The sequence below is a fragment of the Cupressus sempervirens genome, chromosome 7, assembly GCF_028749045.1.
Source record: "Cupressus sempervirens isolate cs-2001-9-10 chromosome 7, ASM2874904v1, whole genome shotgun sequence".
Classification (NCBI taxonomy): domain Eukaryota; kingdom Viridiplantae; phylum Streptophyta; class Pinopsida; order Cupressales; family Cupressaceae; genus Cupressus; species Cupressus sempervirens.
Window position 1 is genome coordinate 259,245,689 of NC_143124.1, and position 16,174 is coordinate 259,261,862.

The following is a 16,174-nucleotide window of genomic DNA, read 5'->3' on the forward strand; positions in this document are numbered from 1 at the left end:
TAGATTATGAGATGGATGTGTGGTGAATGTTTTTGAGGTAATTTCCAATAATTGGTATCGGAGCTAAATTCTCTAGAAAGAAAAGCATTGCATCTTTGAGGAAAGATCTTCGAGATGGAAGTCTACAAGTATGGAAAGACTATTGAGAACCAAATAATTAAAATTCAACTTGCCCTAAAATAGATGAATGAAGTAAGAGATGATTTAAAGTGATCATTTAAAAGAAGGAAGAAAATAGCTATTGAAGAGAATGACACACAATACTAAGAGATTGACACTGTTGAATTGTTTTCATATGTAAACACCACTAAATTTCATCCAGTAGTTGTAGATTTGATGGAAAAGAATTGAACCCTAACTAAAGAGGTTAGAAGTCTTAAGAGAGAACAAGAATTCCAATTAGTATTGCTATGTGAGGTGGCCAAGTAGAAAAACAAAGTTGAAGAAGAAAAATTCATGATTGAAGATGACACAAGGATTTTGACCAATAGACAGGAAGAGAAAACATCAAAGGTAAGTAGGATTTCTAACATGCAATTGGAAACTTTGAGTCAAATGATGATTGCAAATCATGAATTGAATGCAAATGATATTGAGATCACAACACTGAAGTTGTAGAATGCACAACTAAGAAATGGTCTAAAAAGAGAAAAAGAGTTTGTTGAAAGCTTCAATAGACCTAGTGAAGCTATCAAGTACTTTGAGAAATTGATGAAATCCCCTAACTCCAATAGTGACACTTATGGATTGGGTCACCCTAGTACTGAATAAAGAGAATCATCCAAAAGTAATGAAGAAAGAAGTAACAAAGGTAAGAACTCCAAACCTACTTGTCATAATTGTGGTAAGATAGGTCATTCTACTAATGTTTGTAGGAGAAAGATTACAAATCAAAATCCTAAGTAGAAGTTCATGGGTCATTGTCACAAATGCAACAAATAAGGTCATCAGGCACATGAATGCAGAACCAAGACCATAAGCACACAAAGATTTGAAGGATACTGCTATAACTATCAAAAGTATGACATAGAGCATACGAGTGTAAATCCAAGACTAAATGGTCATCAAACAAGAAGACAAAGGTAAAGCACAATGGAAACTCTTATAATTGGGATTATAATACTAGGTATAGTTGTCATTATTGTCAAGAGTATGGACATATTGCTGAAAATTGCATAAGAACACATTTCAAAAGTGACTACAAAACATGGTTGAGTCAAACCACATGTTTTAGCTATTTGAAGACTAGTCACATAAGAAGGAACTGTCCAACAAGCTTAAAGGAACCAAGTAGTGAGTTCACCAAAGGAAAAGGAAAGGAAAATTTTGAGAATTTCAAAGATGAGATGAACAAGACATGGAAGATAAAGGAACATTGCAACACATCAAGTTCAAATGGGATCACTTCACCCAATGGGTTAGGTGATCACACCACCTCCAATTAAGAAATCAAGAGTTATGTGTGGAACTAATATTTAAAAGATATATTATACATCAATTCCAAGGAATTAATTTTGAAAATATTATATTGGCATGAAGAAAGATGAAAAATGTTATTAAGAATCTAGAATAAATCTTTAAGTTTTGTCAATTTTTATGTTACTGTTAAGCATAAAATGTTTCACCATGGTTTTCAAGTGAAATGTTAGTTGATGTCGAGCTATCAAAAGTGATAGTGTTGAGCATGATCATAGTGGTTGCCAATAAGAAAAGGAAACTGCATGGAAGCTAACTGAGTTGATATCTCTATTGAAGTCAACCTTATAGTTGTATAATCACTGAGCATTAAATGTGAGGTTTTAAGGTCTATACGATTGATTTCTACTCATTTGACATCATTCAAATTTGAAGCAGAACACAAAGAGTGAAATAAAATTGAAGAAATCATTCCAAGTGTTGGCAAGTAGGATTCAATAGATGCTCAACACCATCATAGTAGATTTACAAAGGTATTTATCATGTACCAAGCTAAATAGTTTGAATTTTTTCAAACCCTAGTTTACAAAATGGCATCTAGTTTTTCATCTCCTAAGGTTAAAGAGGATAAAGAATTTTTGAATGTGCAATTGATAAGCAATGAGATTAGACAACCAAACTTTAGATTCATTCCTGATACTTCTTACAAGCAAGATCCATTGTGTGTGTTGTCAATGATACCACCTTGAGTTTTAATGATTCAAGATGTAAGATATTGCTACACATGCAATGTGGGTAGCATAGGTGACATGAAGATTAGGGAAACCTATGGGAAATTTTGTGAAAATGGAGTGTTGAAAGAAGAATTCAAAATTGCAAAAAGGAAAGGGTTAACTCATGTCCTAGATTTCCCCAATGTCTTCAAGACTAAATGGATAAAGATAGTTTTGAGTAGAATTCATGATGATTCTATATGGTTGGATAATGGAATGATGAAAATCACAAAGACAATTGTGCACAAAGTAATAGGGTATCCAACACTTGACCAACCTAAAACCATGAGGAGTGAATCTATAGAGGTCATTGAGAAGAATACATGAGCAGTGTGGAACAAATGAGGCATGACAATTGATACTATCTTAGATCCCCTAATTTCTTTTATAAAGAGGATAATAGCACATAAATTCTATCAATCTAGTAGGCTTAATAATGTACCATGTATTTTTGTTGGCATGGGCTATAAAATAGTTAAGGATCATACCTATGACCTTGCTAAGTTGCAGTCAACAACAATTGTCATAAAATTTGGGAGCAATAAGGAAGACCAAAAGTGCAAAATGTAAATTTGGTTTAATTCTTGTATATATATTATTTTATGTACAAAATACATTCCCTACTTTTGGTAAAGTTGCATGGAAAAAAAACAGATCTATTGTAGTACAGAGAGGTGATTTGTTTGAACAACTTGGAAATAATTTTGAGTCGGTTATGACTCGCTACTTTCAAGACTTCAAGTAATCAATGAAGAAAAGACTAAGGATACTAGTTTCAGTAGTTGAGAAACATTTCAATGATGTTTTCTTCCTAGTTGACACTAATTTTATATAATTTGAAGCTGCTATTCCAAGGGTAAGGTGGTTAAGACCACTAGGATATGAGATCAATGTTGATGAAGCCTTTGCAATAATAAAAACATTACTTGTAGAAGATGTAGATGTTAAGGCTACTACCTTTGGGAATTATGATGTGCCAAAATCTAAGTTAACAATGGATTTGAAGACTACCTCGGTCATTAGACAGAAAACCAAGATTGTCAAAAAGCTTAAGGTGAAATTTGGTGAAGGAGTCAAGGAAAATGAAGAAGAAGAAGAAGAAGAAGAAATACCTGCTCAAGCACCATTGGCCTTAACTCAAGGTCAAGAAGAAGTAGAAATTGAAGGTGGTGTTGAGGGAGAAGAAGCTAGTAAAGTACCTAATAAAAAGAAGAGGAAAGATAAGACCCTAGTAGTTAGCAAACCAAGTGAGGTTGCACAACCTAAGCCTACAATTCCCTCTACTAGAGCAAGCACAAGGGCTACCACCAAAAAGGCTCAAGAAGTAGATAAGCTGAAAGAGAAGAGGGCTAGATCAACTAGGAAAGAAGAGGAACCTAAGAAGAGACCAAAGAGAAACTACATAGCTCCAGCTAAATCTGATGAATAGAGGACCAAATCTGATGAAAATAACCAATTCAAAGTGGCAAGTTTACCTTCTTTAGATTTAGACAATATATGTGAGAATATAAGGAATAATGTCTTACACATATTGAGTTTGACAAACTTGGAAAATTTGAGATTAACCAAGTAGAGGATTCAATATATGCCATCATAACAACATTCAAACAAACTCCAATTGAGATTTCCAACTCTCTACTAAAGGAATTATCTAATAGAGTTGAATAGAAGTGGAAATATAGTCTCAAAATAGAAAGAAAAATATAGGGCATTCAACATATTATAGAATGAAATTGAGGATGTTGTGCAGAAGACCACTCTAATTCTGAAATCATTATATGGCCTAACAACAACCAAGGCAATAGTGTAGGAACCTATTGAGGTGGGTGAGGACAAAGATGAGAAAAAAAAAGTAACTAAGGTTACTAAAATTAAAACATAGATAGTTGCACAAGAGGAAGGTGTTGGTGCTCAAAATTGTAGCCCGAATTTTGAGCACTATTGAGAAAAATGAGCCCTATAGATGCTTTTTGATGCTTGTGTACCCAATTGTACTTTTGAGTCCTATGAGGTGTTTAATGCTTCTAGTGCCTTCCATTCAGCATGTCCACTTGTCCCATGAAGTTAAATTGAGATTCTGAGTCATTCCGTCAAGTCTTGTTTTGAGCATTTGCCAAATCTGTATTTTCACTTGTGTCAAACAGTGACAGGAGGTTATGTTTGCAACTGAATATCTTGGGCCCAGAAATGTTTCATGATACACCACTTTGGGAGTGTCTAGTGTTAATAATTGAGAGCTTATGTTTCATATTTTGAGATATTTCAAGTCTGTTTGACTAGGTTTTGAATCCCTCAAAGTTGGTTAGTTATCAATGTCATGTTGATATGAAATGCTTAGAATTCTGGGAAGCCCTATTTGACGTGCTATAAATTTTGACAAGTTGACCAAAATGCAAAATTAATTTTTTATTGCATTTTAGATGTTAGATACTTATTATGTTTCAATTTTTAGCTCATGATGAATCTATTTGATCAGTTCTCAAATGCGATTCCAAATGGAGTTTCTAACTTTTTACTGGTGACAGTAAGTGCAGATTGTTTGGAACCATTGTTCATGATGTTATATCTTGAAATCCATGATTTTCTAGATCAAATTGATGGTACCACTATTTTTTTCTCTAAAAATACCTTAAGTGTCCTAGTTTGCAAGTCATGACGAATCCATTTGCACACTTTCCCAGGTCAATTCCATTTGCAAAAAATATTTTCTGTCAGTGTTTCTAGTTGTCAAAATCTAAGTAGCCCACTTTGACCGCATGCCATTTTCATCTAGTTATTCTTCATGATCCCAAATTACAAATCCATAATATCCTCATCATAGAGAACCAATGCCCCAATTTTTGTTTTCCTAAGTGTCCATCTACCCAGTTTTCAAAGCCAAATCAAAACCCAGTTTGTTGTTTTCTAACTTGTTTACTTGCAAGTAATTTTGAGAGGTCAAATTTGACCATGAATATCTTTTGACCACAAATTTTTCATGAGACGAGATCTAACAGGGTGCAAGTGTGCAGAACAAAGAATTAGTATGCCATTTTTTAGAGCTCAATTAGGTGTTTTGGTCAATTTTTAAGGCTAGTCAAAAGACCTCTTGGCACAAAGTTGACAAGTTGTAGATTAATGGTAAAGTGATCTTTAATTAATGGTTTGGTGATCAAACTTATTTCAATCAATTAGAAATTATCAGTAAGTGAGTTTTGTAGTTCATTCATTTGGAAACAATTTTTTTTTTAGTCAGACTCGCTTTGGGCCTAATTGAATGGTGTTAGACTGATAGAGTTTGAGGAAATATCGAATAGAACTTCAAGACATTGAAATTTCTTACAATGAGGTTATAATTCCTCTATCAATTTTAGTTGAGAAAGATAATGTGTTTCCCAGGCTTTCTCCATTTGACCTTGTTTCTCATCAAACTTAAAATTTTATTGAAGATGGTGGAAACACTAGCACAATGTGCAGTCCTTCCTTCTAGAATAATCAATGCAAGTCATTCTCAAATTCAGAGCTCTAAAAGAGTAACACAAGTCCCAATGATGATAGGGATTACATCATCACATTCCCTTAGAATTAAAAGTTTCCTTGGTATGTGCCAAGTAAAAAGACAAGCCAAGGTTGCAAATCCCATGAAATTTTTTAAGGTGGGAGCATCAGTCTATTCTTCATCACGGAAGGTAGGGAACCCAGGAGAAGCGTGGTTACTTGTATGTTGGAACGATTTACAAACAAGGCCATAAAGATAATAATGTTTTTTCAAGAGGAAGCACAACACCTTAGAGGTTGAGAAAATCATTGGCAGAGGAGGGGGTTTTGTTGCTATGGAGATTCCATTCACTCCAAGAGCTAAGCATGTGTTAGAACTTGCACTTGAGGAAGCTTGAAAACTTGGATTTAATTACATATAATTGAAACACTTGCACAAGGGTGAAGTTGTTGCTACTCGTGTGCTTGAGAAACTTGGATCTGACCCCAACAATATTCATACTCAAGTCATTCAGATGATTGGTGAAAGCATAGAAGCTATTGGAGCTAGAGTTGGAGGATTCAATAGAAACATACGAGATCTCTACATATCACAAAGAAGCCACCATGAAATGAGTACATGCAAAGAAAATGTAAGCAGCAGGGTAAAGTGCTTGAAAGGGAGATGCCACTATGCACAACAGCCTACAAAAAGGGCATGTTCACTCCATTAAGAAGCACCAGTAAAATAGAGAATCCCATGCTGGGATTGTAGCAAGTGCCCTAGTTGCTCAGATTTGTATTTCTATGGAAATTATTTTACTTAATAGATATTTCATAAAACCCCAAACCCCAATTCCTATGCCATGAGATGCCTCATCTTCCTTGATAGATAAAAAATACAATGAAACAGGGGAATGTCACTATGCAAACATGTGACCATGCTAAAGAAAGAGGAATAGGGGACATTTTTTAAAATAGGAACCCCACATTGTAAAAGGAGATCCACATAAGAACAAGCATTCAAGCCGCTAAAAAGAGAAGAAGCCACAGTCCATGGTGTAAGGAAGGAAAATGTTATTGCTGGAAGTAGAGAGACATTTTTATGCAGATATTACAATGAAGTGGTTTAATCCCACATTCATCATGGGTGGGCCTTTCTGAGTCTTTAAATACAAAACAACTAAATAAGTGTAGTGTCTCGATAGAAAGTGCCTTTTGGAAGCCACTTGATACAATGCTTGTGGGGCGCGTTGGTGGCCAGTTGGAACATGAAGACAGTGGTAGGTTGCCTAGGAAGAATTTTTAGACAAATGTGTGAGATCAATGACATGGCTCAATGCAAGGAGATGACACCATGTGGTGAGATGAGCGAAGGGCGCATCCCTAAAAGATAGACATGTGTGATGGATAAATAAAGTAGGAATGTGGGAATCCGCCACATGGCAGTGGGTCCTATGCATGGTGAGCTAGCAGTAACAATGGCAGGTTCAGATAGATGCACAGGAATGCTACCACATGGCAGATTAGACGGAGTGTATATTCCCACAAGACAAAGACGCACACTGGTTAAATAGTGCAAGAATGTAGGAAGGTGACACATGGCACCGAGCCTAGAGCAGATAGTGACATTTTGGATGATGCAAATCAGGGAGACTAATCAAAAAGTGCCACATGACATCTAGTCAAATGAAGGTTGACCCCATATTTGAAGGGTAGGGGAAATATTAAAGAGTAAAAAATGAATTTTTTTTAAAATTGTTTTTTCAAATGGATTGCACATGAAGCATTTTTAAATATAAAGAGGTATTTTTCTAAAGTTAAACTTTAAAAAAAAAAAAATTAATTTTTTATTTTTAAAATCAAAATTGCATACCAAGGTTCTTATAGTAAGGGGGGACATTTTTTTGGAATGGCTCTCTGGAGGTTCTTGGTATGCAAACCTAGCGATATTATATATCATCAGAATCATGAGAAGATGAACTTTCTGATTATAAAGTTCATTTTTGCACTAGGATTCTTGGGTTTGAGTTATAGCAAGAAACATGAAAGTTGGGACCTTCTAAGTGGAATGAACTAAAATTGAAAATGCAGTTACAGGATCAGTAACAGACAATGAAAATGAAGTTGGGGTCATTTCTAAGTCAGTTAAATAGAGTTTTCACTAGCATCTTCATGAAGCTTTCAGATTTTTTTGGTGACTCAAAGAGTTCTCATCATTGAACAGAGGATATTTTCAATTTTGTTACAAGTAATGATGAAAAAAAAATCAGAACAATGTGTGGAAAGAGGAGAGAGGTTTTTCAATTGTAGAAGATTGAATTTCAAGTAGACACATGTCAATTGTATAATAGATCTGGGAATTCATCTTCTTCCTATATCTTTCTATCTTTCACTTTTTGTAAGGGTTGGCAGTTTTCTCTAGGTAATACCAGCAAGGTTCTAGTGTTTTGTTATTGAAACTAGGTATTGTAGATGGTTTTGCTTCCTATCTATTGAGTTGTGCTCTAGCAATGAAGGCCACACATCCAGCTCTTGTGCAGATTATCAATTCATTCTCATGTGTTTTTTTCTGAGATAAATGGAGATTGATGCTAGATTATGTGAATTATTTAGAGTTTCATTTAGTATTACTTGTTCATGTATTCAGTCTTTCCATGGATGAATATAAAAAGAGATTGACAAGAATTATCTGAGTTTCCTTGTTTTGTCTCCTAATTCTTCATATGTCATTAACTTCGTGATTAAATGGATAAGGTTCATTTGATTTAAAGTAGCTTGGATGAGTTGTGTATCAAATTTTTTGTTGCTTCTGACTCAATGAGTTGGGTAAATGCTTCAATTTTTTGATAGGGTTTCTAGGTGTATTAAGGAGATATTGCATAAGAATGGGATTTGGGGATTTCAGTTGATAAACTTGATTGTAATGCAAACAAGTTAGGTCATCCTATTGGTAATGACTCTATGTTTCAATGGATAAGGCATTGATCACTAAATTAGATGCAAGCTGATGTGAATGTCATTTGCACAAAATATTTTATTCAAATAAATTCTGTTTTTCATGTCTTGTAGTGGGCTGAAAGGAATTAACCCTCACTCAACTTATGGATTTCATAGATTGCAATTTGCTACTGTAGATTTGTGTGATTACATAAGTTATTAGGAGATATAAGGGTTTCATCTGTAGTAAATAGATTCATGGATATGTTTTGCACTAGTATGATATTGATTGAATCTAAGGTCTAGAAAAGCTTGAACTGAAGAAGGATTTATTCCTTGTAGTTGGTCCAAGGTTGTAGTCAGATACATCCATCATAGGAAGTTGCTAGCCTTAGATGCATTAGTCTAGCTTCTTGATTATTTGAAAAACTATTAAACCAAGAGCCAATAGAAGGCACTAAGACACATGAAGAAACATAGGTACCAACTAAGGATGTGTAGAAGATAGAACAAAGTGTACAAGATACACTAGTGCCAAGTGCTAGTCCTCTACATGAGTTAAATGATGATAATGATACTATAAAGATAAAGGACATTTCTGATACTATCACTTAGAACATCAATCCCCTCACAAAGGAAGACTTGAAGAAGATACTAGCATAATCCACTACCAAGACTAAACTTTGTGAAAATCTTGTACTGGTGAGTGTTGATGAAATTGAGAAGGTAGACAAGGCATCTATAGGGGAAGAAGTATAGAAAAAGGTGACATCTATAGCCCCTCTGAAATTCATATTTGTACAACCTACATTACCTATTATGGTATACCAAAGGAAGGAGACATTAACTTCCACTATCATTACATTGGTACAAGGTATTCTAGTCTTATTCAATGTAAAGGAAAATGAAAATGACAAGGATGAGACAGTTGGAGAACATAAATATGAAATAGAAAAGAATGAAAGAACACAAGTTCCAACAGGTTAGGTAGATACTCATGCACCTACAACACAAGGTCAAGGTGTATCTATGAATAAAGAGCAAGCAAAGGATAAGATTGAAGAGCTAGGTATGACTAAAAAACTTGAGGAGCAACTAGCAATACAAACACTAGTGACTTTTCTAGCATCTACTACTCCTCCAAGTCTGAATCCAAGCACATCTAAGGTAGAGGAAGTTACATCATTTTTTGATGTGAACTTGGATGAAGTGATTGAGTTGCCTGAGTTTGATTTTACAACCATCACTATTAAATAGATGAGCATACTCTAGGATGCTCCTACAAAGAAGAAGAACCAAGAACTGCTCAGATAGGAGAATAGGCAGAAGAAAGCTTTCATAGATATCAAGGAAATTTTTCTTGATGCATTTATCTTGCTAGCACCAGAAGAAATAAAGCCTATAATAGAGTAGTTAACCAGTTTATTGGACAAGGTAAATGACATAGACCTAGATTCAAATGTTAAATTACTTTAATGGTCTAAAAGAAAGTTTCAAAAAAAAGCTAATGAAAATATATCAAGTGGTATTGCACTATCATAGGTTGAGCTAGCAACCAAAATTGATAGTGTGAAGAAGGTACTAGAGAAAATTTTCTATTTGTACACCAAATTATGCAATCCAACACTCTGCACAAGAAATAAGGAGCCAGATACTAAGTTTGGAGAGTCATATATAGTCATCTAGTATAAATCTACCAAAACCTCTAGCCTAGAGTGAGAAACATTTCAAGAACCTCTTGAACTCCTAGAGTCAGTTAGCAGTGCAACATACAAATGAAGCAAACATTAAGGCTAAATTAATCAGCATCCAATCTATCCTGACTCCACATATAGAGATATTGCACAAGGAACTAACCTTTATTGAAACACTCATAAAGAAATATCTTCATCATTCTACTCACGAAGGCTTAGTCCACCTTGTTACCAAACTAGCCATCCAAATCAAGTCATTAGAGGTAGCTTGTGATAATTGGGATGTTGCTTTGAAAATAATGCTTGAGGTCCACAAAACATTTTTGGACAAATATGTTAGAAACAATTGTCCACCAAGATAACTAAGAGGAGGGGTGAATTAGTTATCCAATAGTTAAAATATTTATCTTCTTTAAACAAACTTAACCATTCAACCAAAGTAAACAACAACCATAATAAGATGCACATAGATAATTCGACCAAATATGTAAACTAGGAAAACCCTTGATCAGAAGGAAAACCTCAGTGGTAATGATGCCCACAAGATGATGTACTAATATAAATATTCCTTGTTAGAGGATGGACCTTGTTAAGAGTCTATTACAACATTTAGTACATATGAGTCCCTATTAGGAGACTTTGAATCTCTATTAGGAGATTCCAACCTTGTTAGGAGTTGTAGTACAATGTATGCAAGATTAGCCCACTGCCCAAACATGCAATTTCAACTACAAGAAGAGCTCACTACTCAAACATGCAATATACTGCTATGTTCTTCTTTCCTTCTTTTTTTTCAACTAAAACAATCACTATTAGACCTTGTAGACTAGGTCATGAACCTCGGTTCCAAATATAAAACCTCAGATCACTCAATAAATCTTGGCAATGAAGTTTCCTTAACTTCTGCTCTGCTCTACTCAACTTCGCATTACATTCTCTCTTCTTCTTACAATAACTTATTCATGTCATGCATACCCTCTACATGATAAAGGAAAATTTCCTTCCTTTATACTAGGTCCATAAAATAATTCCCTAAGTCAGCTGTTAGATCTTCTCAATTAATCATTATAGGATCATATTAAGAACATGTTAAACTTAGCAATAACATTAATCTTCTACCTTGAAAATTAAATATCTTTCCGTACGTGTAATATTATCACGAGTAAACTTATCCATGTCTTCATCAATATATCTCCTTAACATCCTCACTTCAATTCTCAAAATAACAATTCTGCTAAGAGATATAACGAGTTTACCAAAACATGCCTTTGTAAACTCTATCTCAGAATAGACATCACCAAAACTTACATAACTTCTTCCAAACTTATCATTTCTTCACCTGACATTAACTACCTATACTAGATATTCAAACATATCTCCCATAACCTTAGATGGTGAGAATTCTCAACTAATTGTCTATACCAAGTTGATCTTTCTATTGTTCTTCTATTAGATGCCACAGAATACTACTATGTTGACATCAATGACAAACTCAAACATTAATGTAATATATTTTCATAGTAACATATCTAAAATACTTCCCCATAGGAATATCATCTACATTCATGCTTCCAAAAATCTCCCCCTTTGGCATTGATGGCAACGTAGATGAAAAAACATCTAGTTCCAAGAATACCAACAAATGAGAATTCAATTTTCAAATCCTCTTCATCAATCATTCTCCCCTGTTGATATACCTCAATGTGCTTTCTTTCAAACTATCATTCCATGTTGTACCTCTTCCAAACATGTTGTACTTGTTCTTGCATGTCTTTACTTTTCCCATAATTTTCTTCGTCATGATCTTCTCATGATGTTTTTCATTCCAAACTTTTCCCCTATTGACATCAATGTCAAAGTTTCAACAACCATCACACTCTACAACAACTAATTCTTACTAGCTTAAGTGTCCAAAGACACTATTCAAAAACAACATCCAAAAAGAGTCTTAGATGACTCTGTCCATCATAGATACTCCCCCATATAGGAAGCATCAAAATTCAATCCAAACAACAATGGTGTTCTCTTATACTAGACTAATGCACTCTTGCATCATTTACTCTAATGTAGGAAGGAGCATAACCCCTAACATACCTTGCAAATACTCAAAAGTCTCTTTAGGAAGAGGCTTAGTGAATATATCTGCAAACTTCTCTTTAATGCTCACATACTACAATCTAATTTCCTTTTCTACAACTTTTTCTCTCAACATGTGATACTTAATAGAAATGTGCTTGGTCTTTGAATGCAACACTAGATTCTTAGACATATTTATCGTGCTTGTGTTGTCACAATGTATGAAAAAAAGTTCACTAATTTCTATCCTTATATCCTTTAGCATTTGATTCATCCAAACAACTTGATTGTAATTTTTTTATGCTACAACATATTCTATTTCTATTATACTTTGTGATGTACAATCCTACTTCTTTCTTATCCAAGAAACCAATCTTCCTCCAAGAAAGAAGGTTCCACCACTAGTGCTCTTTCTATCATCCATATTGCCTACCCAATCAGCATCAATATAGGCACATAAAGTGAAATCATTAGATCTATCATACCATAATCCAAACTTAGTTGTTCCTTTTAGATATCTAAATATCCTTTTGATTGCTGCATAATGTACTTCTCTGAGATCAGCTTGAAATCTTGCGACAATTCCAACTACATTTTTTATATCCAGCCTTGTGTGAATTAGATATCACAATCCTCCAATCATAGATCAATACTTTTCTGCTCAACAATAGATGTCTCATTCTTTGTAGATAACTTGTGTCCACTTACCATAGGTGTTCCAATGGGTTTGCATGTTTCCAAACCAAAAATTTTTAGTAAATCCTTCAAATACTTAGTCTGAGAAATAAAGATTCCTATTTTATTCTATACAATCTATAATCCTAGAAAATATTTCATTTCTCCTATCATACTTATCTCAAATTATTTTTTCATTTCTTCTACAAACTTGTCACTTTCCTCATCATTTCCTCCAAATATGATATCATTAACAAATATTACCAAAATCATCAAACCATTATCAACTTATTTCCAATATAGACTACTATCTTCCATACCTTTTCTATATCCAAGCTTTGTCAAATGCTTGTCCAACCTTGCATACCAAGTTTAGGGTGCTTGCATCAATCCATACAATGCTTTCTTCAATTTGCACACTATGTCCTTGTCATCTTTCAAAGGATAGCCTTCTAGCTACTCAATATATACTTCTTCTTCAAGTTCTCCATTCAAAAATGTTGGCTTGACATCCATCTAATACACTTTGAATTTCTTTTGTGTTGCATAGGCTAAGAATAATCTTACTACTTCTATTCTTTCCATAGGAGCATAGATCTCATCATAGTATATTCTTTCTTGCTATGAGTAACCTTTACATACCAATCTTTCACTATTCCTTACAACTTCCCCTTGTTCATTCATCTTGTTCCTGAATACCCATTTAGTTCCTATCACATTCTTGTCTACCAGGCTCGGGGCTTATTCTCATCTCTCATTCTTTACTATTTGATCTAATTCCTCTTTCATAGCTTGTTTCGAATAATCATCTTTACATACTTCATCTACATTCTTAGGTTCAACTTGAGATATCAAACATAATTCTTTATTGACTCTACCTTTTTTCATCACACCTTTATCTTTGCTTCTAATTATCTGCTTAGATGGGTAATTCTTTATCATATTCTTTCATGAACTAGGAGTTGCTATCTCAACTCTTGGCTCTACTGAAGGTTTTGAGCTTTGTTCCTTCCTTGGCTCTCCTTCATTCTACAAATAATTGTTATTCTCAAGCAATACTTCATCATTCTTTGGCTTAGTAACAACATCATCATATGAATTGTAATCAACTATTATCTCTTGTATATTGAATTTCTCATCAATTCTCACATTTTCACTTTCGATAATAGTCTTAGTTCTTAGATTATAGCATCTATAAGCCTTATTTCTCAATGAATAACCAAGAAACATACCTTCATCACTTCTAGAATCAAACTTACCAATATCATCATCTCTTTTGATATAACACTTCCTACCAAATTTTTTGAAATACTTAACCATAGGTGAGTGACCAAATCATAGTTCATAAGGGGTCTTGTTTGTGTCTTTCCTGACTTGCACTTTATTCATCATGTAGACTATTGTATTCACAACTTCTCTCCAAAAAATCTTGGATACATCATTCTCTGCTAACATAGTTCTTGTTGCTTCTATAACTAACATGTTCCTTCTCTCTGCAATGTCATTTTGTTCAAGGGTTCTAAGAGTTGATAATTGTCTTTTGATTCCATTTTCTTCACAAAACATGTTAAACTCATTTGAAGTAAATTCTCCTCCTCTATCTAATCGTAAACATTTAATCATCATAAAAAATTCATTCTCAACTCTATTCTTGAATATTTTAAACTTATCAAATGCCTCAAGTTTCTTTATAAGAAAAGCAACCCACATCATTCTAGAAAAGTCATCAACTAGAATCATAAAATACCTTTCACCATAGAATACTTTAGTTTTCATAGGGCTATTGAGATTTGTGTGTACAATCTCCAATTGTTTTGTTGTAGTAAACTTCTTGTAGGGAAAATAAGTTTTGTTATGCTTTGCCAACACACATTCCTTGTAAATTGTGTTAGTAGGCTTTACAATCTTAGGCAAATCTCTAACTGCAAACATACTAATATTCTTCACAATACTGTCAAAATTTATATGAAAAAATATCTTATGCCATAACTAACTATCATCTACCTTTTCAACCAAACATATCATTTTAGTAGAATTCAACTAAAATACATTACCTCAAGATCTGCTTCCTATTCCAATTACCTTTCCATCTTTGTCTTTGATCATGCATGTCTTTTCTATGAACTACAACTAATAACCTTTGTCCACTAGTTGTCCAACACTCAAAAGATTATGCTTCAAACCATCAACAAAATATACACCCTCAGTGTTAGTTTTATCATCAAGAGTTATAGATCTAATACCTTTAACTTGGCATGTTGCATTGTTTCCAACTCTAACAATGCCTCCATCCTAACTTTTGAAGTCAAAAAACTTGTTCATATCACCAATCATATGATGTGAACATCCACTATCAATTATCCAATCAGATTTGCTTTCAACCTGTGGCACTAATACTACTTTTTCTAGACTTTCTTCTTTAATTATCACAAATCCTATTTCATCATCATTGGCACTTACTACTTGTTTAAGAGAATATTTTTTTTCATTTGCATACAAACACTCTATTGGCTCTTGATTTAACAATTTTGGAAATAACCAAGAAACCAGACCAATATATCTAAGGTTAGAAAACACCTATGATGGATGCACTTGACTACAATCTTGGGCCAACTATAAGTATAAATCCTTCTTCTTCTTTAGGCTCTATTAGACCTAGGTAGGTGGACCTTAGACTCTTTATATGGTGCCAGTGTAAAGGTATACAACTGAACCTAGAAAATAGATAAAATTCTTTAATCCTCTATGTTTATGCAAGCATCCATGGATGAAATAGCTACTTAATAGAGCACATGAACCTAATAAACTAAGTGAGGGAAAACTCTTTTAATTCTAAACACAAAGGAAAGATATTCGATTAAGATTTGTATCTTAGCATAACCTAGGTATGCAACAATAGAGAACATGCATCCCTCAAGCTAGCTAGTCCCTTATCCATTGGGCATCAACTAAACCTTAACATATAGATGGATGCCTAAATTATACTCATATATTCAGGCATGTGATCTATCTATTTGACTTACAAATAGACATTAGTCTTCATAACAACTCTCATACTTATTGTAAAATCCTTATGGTGTAACCTGCAACCCTATCAATATAAACAAGCATTTACTTGGCTCTTGATTCCAAAAGCAAGTCTAT